The sequence below is a fragment of the Cyprinodon tularosa genome, unplaced genomic scaffold (assembly GCF_016077235.1).
Source record: "Cyprinodon tularosa strain WSP-4 unplaced genomic scaffold, ASM1607723v1 ctg313, whole genome shotgun sequence".
Taxonomy (NCBI): domain Eukaryota; kingdom Metazoa; phylum Chordata; class Actinopteri; order Cyprinodontiformes; family Cyprinodontidae; genus Cyprinodon; species Cyprinodon tularosa.
In genome coordinates, this window is record NW_024039023.1 from 1,588,251 (window position 1) to 1,602,482 (window position 14,232).

General features: G+C 38.6%; 1 protein-coding gene across 1 annotated transcript in view; it reads left to right on the top strand.

Annotated features, from left to right (window-relative positions):
• Positions 1-252: 252 nt before the first annotated feature.
• The window catches only part of zmp:0000000846 (tenascin), an 83,735-nt gene continuing 69,755 nt past the window's right edge, over positions 253-14,232 (top strand). The window contains exon 1 of the mRNA XM_038292497.1: positions 253-394. The gene's annotated coding sequence lies outside the window, so the exon portion shown is untranslated. The remainder of the gene's footprint in view (positions 395-14,232) is intronic.

The following is a 14,232-nucleotide window of genomic DNA, read 5'->3' on the forward strand; positions in this document are numbered from 1 at the left end:
ACTTTGTGGTGTTGTAGGATGGAAGCATCTAGACCAGTGAACCCAGACACACATGCCAGCTCTAATCTCTCACTGTCTGGAGGCGCTGACCTCTTTTGTTCATCTGATGGCTTATTAACTGTATTGATTTTGGCTTCTTTATGCCACATACTTCCTGCAGGGAGCCAGATCCTCTGTGCACATATCAGCTACTGTGGGTCACCAAAAACATAAAGTCAGCAGATCCAGATACATTGTTTTGTACATTGTTTTTTTTTTTTTACTCAAGAACCTTGTTGCGTTGCTTTGTCCATCCTGTTTTATCTTGCGGGGGGAAGCTTCTTCTTGAGGACTTTTTTGGTTTTAAAGCAGTTGGATCAGAGGCTTATGTGGGTTGAAAACCTTTTGCTTTACGGTAAGTGTGTTTTTCTATAAAACATCTATAGAAACAACAGCTTTTAGACTTTCTTTTGCTGCATCTACAGTATAAAAATAAGCTATAAAAATTAGACTTTTGTTACATTCGTTATTTTGTAAAAAAAAATTGTATTTTTGTAATTTGTTCTGCATTTCAATATTTTGGGTGGCGCATGTTAACACTTTCTTCAATCATTTTCATATGTTGCAGTTGTATGAGCTTTATGGACACAAAATCCTCTCATCCATTCAGAAACCAAAAGTTAACAGGTTGTTGAAAGCAGATTGTGTCTCATTTATCTGCAAATCTGTTTAAGAGCAACATTAGGGTCATGAAACATTTCTTCAAAAGCTTCGTTCATTTTAATCTAATAATCTGATGTGAGGAACCATTATTAGAGAGACATGGATGTCAGATTAATAAAAAAGAAGACGGATGTGAAATATAAGGATGTCAGTGGATGGTGTCTTAATAAACAATTGATCCTGTGAATTTTCAGACAAAAAAACTCACACCTTGATCAGTAAAAACCGTAAGGCAACAATACCACAGTACCCGAGGAAGTAGAGGCTTTTCATAGCCTCTTTGCACCATCCAAGAGCGACAATTATTTCTACAATCTGTTGATAGTGCTGTCATTTATGAGCTAAACCACAGGTTGTCTCTAGATGTTGACCCTAGTCTGTATGAGTTGTTGCTCGTTCACCATGTTTTTCCAAGCAGATCTTTCCGTGGAGTTATAAATGTTCCTACTGTAGGTATGTAGTACGAAAATTCTGTATCCAGGTAAACCATGCAGAGCCAGAAATGACGCAATTAGTTTGGTTATGTACCTTGCGGAAGCTTCAACCAAGTTTAAGCACAGATTTCTTCAAAGTGGGAGTTTTGAAAACAGGTGGGTTGCGATATTTTATCTGGGTAAGGCTTAGCCAGCTAAAATCATCCATCCATCCATTTTCTGTCACGTTTATCCCTCGTGGGATTGCGAGGGGTGCTGGTGCCTATCTCCAGCTGTCTACGGGCGAGAGGCAGTGTACTAGCTGGACAGGAGGGTTCTTCCTGTTAAAAGGAAGTGTTTCTTCTCCACTGTCGCTACATACATGCTCAATGTGATAGATTGATGTACTCAATGACTCAATTGACTCAATGACACAATGCAAATGAATATCTGTTTTTGCCAAAAATGTATCAAGGAGAGAATCCTACAGAGCCAATAACTCAATACAATCAGCTGGTTTTCCTTTGATTGAAATATCCGTCTGTATAAGTTGACTGGATTATCTCTTTAAAGTGCTTTGATAATAACTTTATAACAGTAGTTAATTAATACCATTTAAGATGACAAATGCAGAATTCGCACTCTTTTCAAAACTAGTTTTTGTGTTTTATAGAAGACGAGGCAAATGTGTTAAGCATGAGTTAAACAGAGATAAATAGACATACCTGTAGAGATAAATAAAAAAAATAATTTAAAGGAAAATTCCGGTTTTTAACACTTTTAGCCCCTTTTCTGTAGTGTCCAGGATGAAATCGAATGATCGACACCAAAATTTTGACGATTGGTCCTGTCTCGGCTATTTGGCTCATGCAGAATCCCCCCCTGGCTGCTTCAGAATGGCTTGCATAGTGCATGTCAGATAATGTCCTTAAAACAACCTTAAACGTTCTTTTTTTAAAATATGCTACTCACCGAGTCGTCAACGCTGTTCAATGACGTTCAAAAACAAGTTTCGTAAAGAAAAAACGTTCCTGTAGTGTTTTATTTAGCATTCTGTAAATCCCATTGAGTTCTGTTGGAATAGTCAATATCCCTCCGCCACCAGAAACGGAAAGCGGACCTGTTTACGCTTAGTTGTAGTTTTTTCGCAAGGCCCAAGTGTTTCTGCTTCACTCTGTGTACTCCGACGTCGAGGTGCTAACGTCTCTGTTAAACACTTTAAAAAACTCTGAAAATGGAATACGAAAGGTGGATTCTTGAGGAGGACATATTGGACTTTGAGTTTGACGGTAGAGGATACCGTTTTGAACCGGAATATACTGAGGAGGAGTATATAGAGACATTGTCGCCAACTAGTGGTCTGGAGTGTGCAACGCTTCAGATTCGAACGGGAAGCGGAAGTTTATAAGCGGTTGTGATGTATCGGAAAAAATAGTTCTGGGATTTACAAAATGCTAAATTAAACAAGACAGGAACGGTTTTTCTTCACGAAACTTTTTTTGGAACGTCATTGAACAGCGCTGACGACCCGGTGAGTAGCATATTTTTAAAAAAGAACGTTTAAGGTTGTTTTAAGGACATTATCGGACATGCACAATGGAAGCCATTCTGAAGCAGCCAGGGGGGGATTCTGCATGAGCCAAATAGCCGAGACAGGACCAATCGTCAAAATTTTGGTGTCGATCATTCGATTTCATCCTGGACACTACAGAAAAGGGGCTAAAAGTGTTAAAAACCGGAATTTTCCTTTAAATAACTTTTTGATCATACCTGCTCTTCAACATTGATGGAAGAATTTCAGAAATAGTACCTTCTGGTTTTATTTCTGTTTTCTGATTCAGCAAAACCGTTCACTGAAGAACATCAGCCCGTAACTAAAAGCCGAGAGGAGATTGTCCTCTTCCTTTTAATCTAAATACCATGAATGTGTGTGTATTTATTAGCAAGGGCTTTGCAAAAAATAAATCTGTCTTTGAGATTTATTGGAAAGTTTGGATGTTGTGATCGTTAATTTTTTTTTTTTGGTACAGCGTAGACTCACCCCGATCTGGTTCTGGATCCTGTCTGTTTTTGGCCACCCCTCAGTGCGCATGGATCTCTGCATGGCCACTCCTATGAAAACTGTCTTTTTCTGCCACTGCTTCAGCTGGAATGAGGAATATTATCATCTATTCTTGAAATTCAGTCCTAACAAAAGAAAAGAAAAGAAAGAAATATAGCTGTCTGGCTTAAACTCACGTTGTGACCTATTTTGGGTGTATGTTTACAGTGAGTACTTCCTTCCCCCCGGCTCCCCGGTGTGACATGGAAGAGAGTCCTTGCACAGGCTCTCCATTAATCAAGGGGCCCAGTACTAAAAAAGGTTGAAGACCCTTGCTCCAAGGAGATATTATGGTGCTGCTGGCATCCTCCAGCCCTGACCTTCAGCGTACTCTGGAGTGGTTGACCAGCCAGGAATAGGCGGACTGCAACCTGTTCATTAAAGATCCTTGGCTGCTTCAAGTAGAGGAAATTTTGTATCTTTGCGTGTCGTTTATGAATAACATCAGAGGAGTGAAATGTATAGGCTCATTGTGACCTTATAAAAAATATTTCATATAGAAAGAGGAGAATGCAAGCAAATTAAATGTTCTTCATCTGTAGGGAGGATTGGCTGCATCATAGATATAGATGAACAGCTCCATTTATTCGCAGAATTTGAAGGGGATGCCTCTGGGGCACCAAACAGGGCAGAGACCCTGATGTAGACCCAGATCTGCTCAGAGGGAGGTTAAATCCCTGCTAGATTAGATGTAAATGTTGATCCACCCAAACAAGGCTGGGTGGAGGATTTATGCTCCTTTCTGAACACAATCCAGGGTAGACAAAACACGACCAGTACAAAAATGAATGGATACAAGATGACACAACATATATTACAGATTTTAGATAAAACTACACAGTGTAAAAATGTAAAGTAACTATTATACCATCTGTTTGTTGCAGACCTGAGACTGATCTTTAGATCCAATCAGGCTAACAGTTGTTTTTTACATCACTTTTAAGCAGATTAATTTTGAGGTAGGTATCAACATTTGTAACAGCTCAGCTTTAGCACTTAAGTTGGATTAAACTTAAAAGCATTTGGAAATAGCTTAAAAATTTTCAGGAGTTGCTTTACTCGGAAACTGAATGCAATTTGTTTTTAGTTTTGCAGATTGAGACAAAATGGAAAGGTACTTGTAGTCAAATTTTAATTGTCGATCAAAAACTTTTAGCAAGAAACAGGAATTGGCTTTGAAAGCTACTATTGCTGCATCTCTAATTGTGCAGCAAAGCTGTCAGGGCCAATCAACACACAGCGATATGACACATCAACCACAGCCACCCTTTCACCTATTTCACACTCCTATTTCAATTTCTGCATAAGCATCTATTTAGTAAACAACTCAAAACGTGTTCTTATACAACAATACAGTACAACCTGCTTAGAAAAGAGAAATTAAACAACATTAGTGTGGCACAGAATATATTAGGGAATTTGTAGTTGAAGGGAAGTTAAAAATGTGAGCTGACTAGAGACGTTGTCCCTTTGTATGATAAACAAAACCTTAAATTTTTTGTGAAGTTAAAGAAGGAAAAAAAAAGAAAAAAACTAGCTCAGCTGAATAGAAGATTTGCCTTTAGACCAGGCCAACCACTGGAGACAGATGTGGATATGATGGTGGGGGGGTGGAGAATGTTTCCACGAGGATTTCCAACCACCAAACGTCTGATGTCAAACTTGGAAATGTTTCACTTGTGTGCAGCAGGAAGGGTTCTCTGCCTGCCATATTTCTGGCAAACACATTGTGTGGATCCTTGTGTTTCCTTTCTTATTGCAAGGCATGATTTGGCATACAGAAAGGTGTACACTGGGACATAAAGTCTGAGTCAGGCATCCTTTCCTACAATGGTTACTCCACTGGAGGTGTTTTAACAGCATAGTTTTGCCAAACATGGGCAATTTCTTTGCACAAAAGGAACAATAAACTAGCTGATTACAAATTCAATTCCTTCTGATGACATGGAGACCAAATAGAGCATATAAATATAAATGCTACCTTGTAAATTTTGAATATTCTTTGCTTAATGTTAAATTTGAACCAGAAGTAAAGCACAACATAAGAATGAAGAGGAAAAAATATTACATCTAGTTTACAAAAGGATTAAAAGTCAAAAAAAATGATCTGCCTTTGACCTATCATCTCTATATAAAATTCAGTTCAACAAATTGCAAACAGAGTTCACCCAATTTAAATGAAAATATTGATAACATACTCCACAAACATTTGTTTTATGGAACAGAAGTATGTTACTCTGTTTAGTCGGTGGTTTATTGTGAAGAAAAAAATCCTTTAAGAAGCAGCTAGAATCGAATTCTTATCCAAAAGGTAAAGAGATGTATGTTAAACCCACTTAAAATGGTGACATTTAACATGAAGAAACTTTTTCATGAGAAAATTGTGAAGTCTCTAAATAAAAGTGTGACTCTGGTTCACCTAAAGCCTGTATGGCTTCAGCTTCTACTGATCAGGAGTTGGTTATGCATAAAGATGCCTCCCAGATTGTGAGGCCTAGTTATTGTAACCTACCTCACTATTTGTCACATTTGTTGGTTGATCATGCTTAAGACATTAGAGACACGTGTGGTTTTTGGCAGAGATGGGAAGTAACGAAGTACAAATACTTCGTTACTGTACTCAAGTAGATTTTTCTGATATTTTTACTTTACTTTACTACTTATTTTTATGGCGACTTTTTACTTCTACTCCTTACATTTTTACACAAATATCTGTACTTTCTACTCCTTACATTTTAAAAAATTGGCTCGTTACTTTAGTTTTGAATCATTTCAATGGAGTTACCGTTATTATTTTTCACGTCACTGTGAAAACGGAGCCGTTTTCCCCCTCTGTTCCCAAAGTGTAGCCGCTGTCTATCACGCACAGCGTCACATCCTTCACTACATTTCCCAGTATGCACCACAAACCGGCCATCATGGCGGCGGCAGTTCCAAACAATTCACCAGGTAATTTACACTAGTTCCGAAATTACAACGTCACCTTTCATTCAACACTTTACTTACTCACCAGCGTAGCAAACTCTGAAGGTACCCACTGCAACAGCTTTAATATACATTCCGTAGTCGGTAATAAAACTTCCCAGTCAAATTACACATTCTCTTCCCTTAGTCCGTCAGCATACTGGTCCGTGTGGAAACACGTACCGCATCGGAGCCAGTCTCTTATCCATTGTCCCAGGGCATTGAAAAAGACTATTAGGGGGCAGGGGTGTTAAGTGGGATTTCAATGAATGTAATAATTGTTTGCATGGTAATAAGTAGGTGAAATGGTAATGTTAGCATGGTTAAATTATTTCATTAATATGTATGTTTTTGTATGAATGATGCTATTGTCTGTATTTATTTTTCTACAATGTTTTTTTTTAATGAACTTTATTTAAACAAGGTGGGTAGAAACAAGTTAGGCAATAAGAACATTAGAATTCTAATTCTATAGAAGGCATAGTAGAGGCAGATTTCAGAATGAAAATACAAAGTAACTTTGATGAGGAAAATAAAAAATGCGTGAGTAATGCTAATAATACAATTAAATAACATAAAGACAAGGGGATTCATATGTTAGGATTAATGTACATCAGTGGGCAGTTCCATTAGTATTTCAGTCAGGTATTTGTAAGATTCGATACATTCAAGAGATGTCAAATATAAATTAAATTCAGATAAAAAAATACTAAAGATAGGGGAGGATCTCAAGACTCCCTGTTTACGAATAAAGAATTTTGCTAAACAAAAAATTAGGTTACAACAGAGTTCTATTGTTTTGTCTTTCAATAGTATTCCAAAAACTACCATATCTCTAGAAATAGAATTAGGGAGTGTAATTTTTGATTTGATCCATCTTTCTAAACAATTCCAAAATGTTTTAGTCTGACTGCATTCATAGAAGACATGGTCTATAGTTTCTACATCACTTTCACAGAATGAGCATTTATTGTCATCAATATTAAAACGGATTCTTAGTAGTTCTTTTGATGGGTAGATGGCAGTTTCTTTAGCTTTTGGTTGTATAGGAAGTTTAAAAAAAAAAGTTCTTGGTATTTCAATTTTTGTTCAAATTTGCAAAGAATGTTATTTTTATTTATTTTCCCAGGGAACAAAGTTTCATTTAAATAGTTTCTAATTGTGTGGTTATTGAATTTTTGATCAGTGATTGATATTCCATTAATAGATAAATCGGGTAGTTTGGGGGTAATTGGATGATATATTATTATATTTTGAATCTGATTAATAAATTGTTCTGGCAAGGCGTTAAGTAATCTTGTAAATTCATCTTTTGGAGGAAGGAACTGATATTTTGTACAGAATTGTTCGTAATTTAATATGTAACCATTAGTGTCCATTAAGTGTATAATAGACCAAATATTCTTCTCCGTCCAATCTTTGTAGAATAATGACTTATTGCGATGTAGAATGAATCTAGTATTCCATATGATAGAGGAGTGTGGCGAGTAGTTATGAACATATATCATTTTCCATTTTTTCTACAATGTTAACTGTGCTTTATTGGGGATTTCCCTTCCTGTTTAGTTGGGCTGTCCCAATTGGCTGATTATTGGTGGGTCTATTTAAGGGGCACATTCCCAATGGCTTAGGGGTCTGCTTGGAGAGACTGGTTGGAGAAACTGCTCTTGAAGGTCTGCTTAGAGAGACTATATTTAAAGTCAGCTTGCTGTGAGGCTGTCAGTGTTTTGTATTGCCTGCAATGGCCGGTTTTGTTTTCTTTATTTGAAAGTATTTTGTTTGTTTTGTTTTTTTTTGTCTTCACCGTTGCACCAGTAAATAAACCGCTACACGCTTTTGAACTGGAATTTTGTTGTCCGCTGGTTCTTACCACCTTTTTGCAAGTCATCTGCTTACTCCTCCTCTGACGTGAGACGGGAGCTGGTGAGCCGTTTTCTCACAAATACCAAATTCAGTCTAATTGGATGGGAATCTACGTTGCATTTGACGCACCACTACAAGATGAATCGACAGATTCGGCGGTATTCATTCGCTGCAAATCATTGCAGCTTGGTGGCGGTGGCGTTAGCATAGTAGTATGGACGACGAGATGATTGAAAATGAACACAACGGAGATCTAGTCCTATTGGCAGACATCCATTTAAAATGTAGGCAACGGCATGAAAAAAGTGGTTTCTACTTTTACTTTTATACTTTAAGTAAATTTACAAGCCTGTACTTTGTTACTTTTACTTGAGTAAAGAAGTTTAATCAGTACTTCGACTTTTACCACAGTATTTTTTAACACAAGTATCTGTACTTTTACTCAAGTACGGAAAGTGAGTACTTTTGCCATCTCTGGTTTTTGGGTTGTGGGTGGAGTGGGCTGTGCTATCAGCAATCAGTAGGGTCCTATACACCGCATTTTGAACCCCACTTTTAATGCATTGTCGATGCACAAAGGTACGAGTTGGGTGGTTGTGGGCCTCTTTTCTGGTAGCTTATGACTCCTGGAGGTCTGTGACAGTGCTATAATCCAACCAAGTCGGGATATAATGCTTCTAGATCCCTTCAGTTTCTAGCTGCCCTGGTTAGCTGGTGCCTGCCTGATGTGTATGGGGCTTTTCCCTGCTCGGTGTTAGATGGCCTTGCTGTCCATGGTTGTTGCAGACTCTTGGCTGCCAGGGGGCTGATTCCTGGGCTCGGGCTATGCAGCTGGGGTCAGCGGTGTGGTTGGGTCATCGCCTGTGCCTCTCTTGCCTGGCGGCTGCTACTGCTTGCTGGTGACCTACTTCTGAGTTAAGCCCGTTGCTGCCCTGGGGTGATGCTTTCTGTCCGCCTGCATGGGACTGCTGAGCGGGGTCTATCTGCACTTTAGTGTTCTTCGTTACAGTGGGTTGCCATCCTCACCTTGCCCACAAATGTAACCTCTGCTTGACAAACTAGCACTCACATACACCTACTCAACAGAAATACACTTATTCTTAACATGCTTTCCCCTGCACATGTAAACTATCCTTAAGTGGACAATGCATTCACTTAGATTCCTTTCCAGACCCTTACATTAACCCGATACCTATCACCAATACATACACCTCTGCAGCAATACACAGATACTCCAAATGGTTAAAGTTCATCATCACCATATTATCCATGAGGGCTTTCTAATTGTACGGAGCACTGATGAAGCAACCATCTGCTCTAGATTGTATCCCTGAAACACCACAAAAGGATGCTTTATAAAACAAGAATCGAGTAAACCGGTAAACATGTCTAAATGGAGCATCAGTCTGTAATTGCAGGGTCACAGGTGAAATGGTTTCCAGCATTAACTGTGATGGTTGAGAAGTGGTTTATAGCATGCACAGGCTCAGTTCACCACAGCGCTCAGCACTTGTTGCACGGCAGTTTGATAAAGAGCTGTGCACTCACCTCTTAGGGAAATTTAGAGATCATTAACTTTAAATATATGATTTCAGAATCTGGGTAGAAGCCATAGTTCCTGCAGAAAGACCCCAGGTCATGATTTGGGTCCTAGGCCTACAGTCAGTTTAAGCTTGGGTTTTAAAGCATGCCTTCCTTATTTATTTGCCAGTATTTGGCAAACCTCCCTGGAGTTAAAATGAGATATTCCACATTCTTGCAGTGACTAATCTACTTAAAATGTAAATTGCTGGCATGCAGGTGGCGCAGCGGTTAGTGCGCACGGGCCATGAATGGAGGCCTTAGTTCTTGACGTGGCTGACCTGAGTTTGAATCCGACCTGTGGTCCTTTGCCGCTACTGTCAGAAAAATGAGCCACTAGTGTCTTAAAAAAAAATATATATATATAAATTGCTCCTTCCCCACCAGTTCTTTTAAAGCAGTATAGCTTTTTTATAGCAGTATTTCCTATTTCTATTTTAGAAAACAATCTCTCAAATGGTGTGATGGCTATCTCCCTTAACCAAAGCAGCAGGAGCACTCTAAACCTTTTTTTGATTAAATTACAAGTAATTTCCAGTAATAAGTTATACCAACAAACACTAGGTGCAGTGTTTACCTTAATGTGGACTATTTATGCAGTAGAAGTGACTTCTCCAGTAGCTGGTTGAGCTTTTGCTTCAGCCCTATTAGTTGAGATGAAAGCTTATTATCACTCCACTCTTATTTCTTACTGTAGCTGACCTTATTCGAGTCTGAATTTTTTTTTAAAAATAAAACTAAACACTAGTAATTTATTTTGCCATGTTTTCCCTTTTAATACATCTTTGGAGGATGAAACTACTGTTTAGAATATAAATGAGGGATATTCTTCAGGCTGCCGTCTTCCTTTCATTCCTCTTTATTCACGTCAGGATCTTTCCTTTGTTAATTCACTGCAAAGGTAAACATTTTGTCAAAATATGTCATGTGGGGATGGTATAACTTTGAACAGCTGCATGCAGCTGACTTACTCCTAAAACAATGAAGCCTCTTAAAGTTAACATTTTCCTATGGCATCATGAGGATAAAATGTTTAAAAGTTGTTTTGTGGCTGCTGTGCTGGAGCTCCATTATTTCCCCTACAGTTGTCCTCATGTTGGGTTCAAATCGTTATTTGCTAAATTGACAAACATAAAAGCCATTATTGTGTGCAAAGTTAAGAAACGAAAAAAAAAAAAAGTCCAACAAACAGAGGCGAAATTTGACTTTTATTTGTAACATTCTCTAAACATGAGTTTTCAATGGAAAAAAGTCACATCACCAACAGAACAGACTAAAGCATACTTCTTTCATCTGGCTCATCTCCCTGTTTTCCCTCACCCATATGCTCTCCCTCATCCATCTGTTCTCCCTCATCCTGCTCTTTTTCTGTCTCTGTGTCTTCCCTGAACTCTTCCTCATCTCCTGTCCTGACAGGGGTGTCAAACTGGTTCCAGAAAGGGCCATGTGGCTGCAGGTCTTCTTTCCAACCAAGCAATATCACACCAGACTTCAGTCATCTCATCAAGTCATCTTGTTCAGATTGGACTCACTTGATGAGATGACTGGAGTCTGGTGTGATATTGCTTGGTTGGAAAGAAGACCTGCAGCCACATGGCCCTTTCTGGAACCGGTTTGACACCTGTGTGTTAGATGTTGATGGTATAGAGCTTCCCTGCAGTGACTGGCTACAATATAATAATAATAACCATCATGACAATAATAATGATAATAATAATAATTATAATTATAATAATAATAATAATTATTATTATAATATTAATAATAATAAATAGCTATAACAAATATGCCACATTAGTTTAAATAATGGGCTATTAGGGCAACATGACTGGAAGTCTTGTCACGTGGATATGACTTATGGTAGCCTACAAAATAATAGCTATTTTAATACCTGCTGCACAAACCACTTAAAAATAAAATGTGAACAGCTTTTAAGATTTTTCAATACGATTAACCCTCCTTTCTTGGCATTGTGCTGCAATTACTAAATCAATATACAATTAAGACAATAAAGAGACCAAAATGTGTTAATTTATGTTGCCTAACAAAACCTATACAACAGAAAATGTTTCTGACTTTAATCTCAGAATTCTGACTTTTTTATTGTCAGAATTCAATCAGAATTCTGAGATTAAAGTCAGAATTCTGACTTTTTTTGCATACTAAACTGAAATAAAATTTAAAAATCAGTTAACTTATTTTTTTTTCAGTGGCCCTAATCCTCTTCCGTAGATTTGCAATTGCAAACTCTACCGAAATTATCTGTAGCCTATGTGGTCGTCCTCACGTTATCTGTCATTGACTTGGGCTACAGTGTAAAACTTTCAGAATCAGAATCAGGTTTATTGCCATTGTTAGTGAAGGAGTTCACAAACTAGGAGTTTTTTATGGTACAATCTTGCAACATGAAACATATAATATGGAATAGGTAAATAAAATTATAAAAATATCTAAAAACTGTGGGTATACGTCATGCAATAAAATAGATTAATATATACAGTTAAGATAAAAATATGGATATAAAATATAAAAAGTAAAATAGCATCTTACAAGGAGACGACTAGTTTATCAGGTGACCAGTCGGCAAAATGCTTGTTTGGTGCTGCTGAATGAGACATTTTAATGCACAACAAAATGATTTTGCTTGATCTGTATATTACCTGGCTAATGGGGCACGGGAGAAGCAGCCTGTCAGCGACCGTTCCTGCTATCTGAAGACGCTACTGAACTGCTATGATGCTGCGCATCTAGCATGCCCTGCGGGCGACCGCGCGAGGTCACGTGACAAAGGAAGAGAGACAGAGAGAGAGAGAGAGAGAGAGAGAGAGATAGGCTGGTCGGTTGTGCGTAAGGAGGTGGCTCATTTCGGGGCATTGCTTCAGTCTTTTTTAATGGCTCAGGTTTTCAAAAGATAATTTCAAAACCGACATCAGTAAAATCTTAATAATATTAATAATAATAATAATAAAAAAACGAGTTTCAAAAGGGCATTTTCTTTGATAAAGGGCAAACTTCCTAGTGCTTTAGCACCACCTAGTGTCTATGTATGCACGCCCCTGCCAACAAAATACAGAACAAAACAACAGAATACAGAATTTAGATACAAAGCAATGAGAAAAATACTGTATTTTTCCTTAAAGATTACATCTATTTTTGCATTTGTTAAAATAAATTTTTATGTTTAACATAACATAACAAGGTAAGATCCAGCCGGTGGGCGGCCCCAAGTGTCCCAGATGCTGCGGCCCCAGACAACATGCAGGAGTCCGAGCCAGGTCAGGCAAACAGATCAGAACAAGAAGGCTCAGAGGTCCATAAGTCTGAATCTCGGTCAGGGATACCGATCAGAACAGGAACAGGCTGGTTCAGGGTTCCAGGAGTCCACAGAAAGGCAGAACGTTCAGACAGGAACATACAGGCTCAGTGGTTGAGAGGCAGAACAGGTCAGGATCAGGAAATCAGAAATACTATGGTAAGTTAAAAACCCCTTCCTCCACTGAGATCAGAGTGGCTCAGACACCCTCAGTGGAAGAGAGGCGGATCAGGAAATCAGAGACATTATAGCAAATTAAAAAATGCTCTCAGCAATGGCCAGCGAGAATGAGGACAAGGTAATCTGGAACTGATAGCTGGATGCAATTACATTAAATAGAGCAGAAGCAGGTGGATTAGATGAGTGGTAATGAGCAACCGGGTAGAATTAGACAGGTGAATGGAATGAGCAATTAAGCCAGCCGTAAGCGCCAAGATATATGCAGTTTCAGTAGCCATAGCCGGTCCTAATAAATACCCATAAAAAGCTGAGCTTGAATAAAATTCAAGCACAGATAGGGTACTAAGTCAGTGTCATCTCTCAGGTTTCCATGGGACCAAACCTAGTGCTCACCAAAACTGAACAAAAAAATTTATTCAAGTAAAGCATCATGTGGTCCCCAGGACTGGTTGGATCTCTACGGAGCCCCTCTGATGACATGGTCAAAAAAAATGTTTAATTGTGGCCACGAAGTAGTATTTCGTGGCCACGCAATAAGTATAACGTGCGCACGAAATACTTATTAATAATATTAATATCAATCCTTGACAACTGGGTAAGCAAATCGAGCGAGCCTTCTCTAAGGTCTAAGGCGCGCTCGATTTGCTTACCCAGTCGGTCTCCGCCAGTCACGTGACATTTGTTGCTAAACGCCATTTTAGGTGGAAAAGGCGTAGTGTAAACAACCACAGCATAGCTAAACGAAGGACTAACGGCCTGTTTACATAGCTGCCTTTCCAAGATAAGTCATTACAGTTAACATAAGCCTGAAAACAGGGGCGGATTTATTTATATTATTAATAAGTATTTCGTCCGCACGTTAAACTTATTGCGTGGCCACGAAGTAGTATTTCGTGTGCACATTATACTTATTGCGTGGCCGCGAAATACTACTTCGTGCGCACGAAATACTACTTCGTGCACACGAAATACTACTTCGTGGCCACAATTAAACATTTTTTTTGACCATGTCATCAGATCCCTCCGTAGATCCCAGTAATACCTGGTGTAAAAAAAAAATTACTTTCAGAAAAGAGTGACTACAGCAAGCATGGCAGTGGTACAGTGATGGTCTG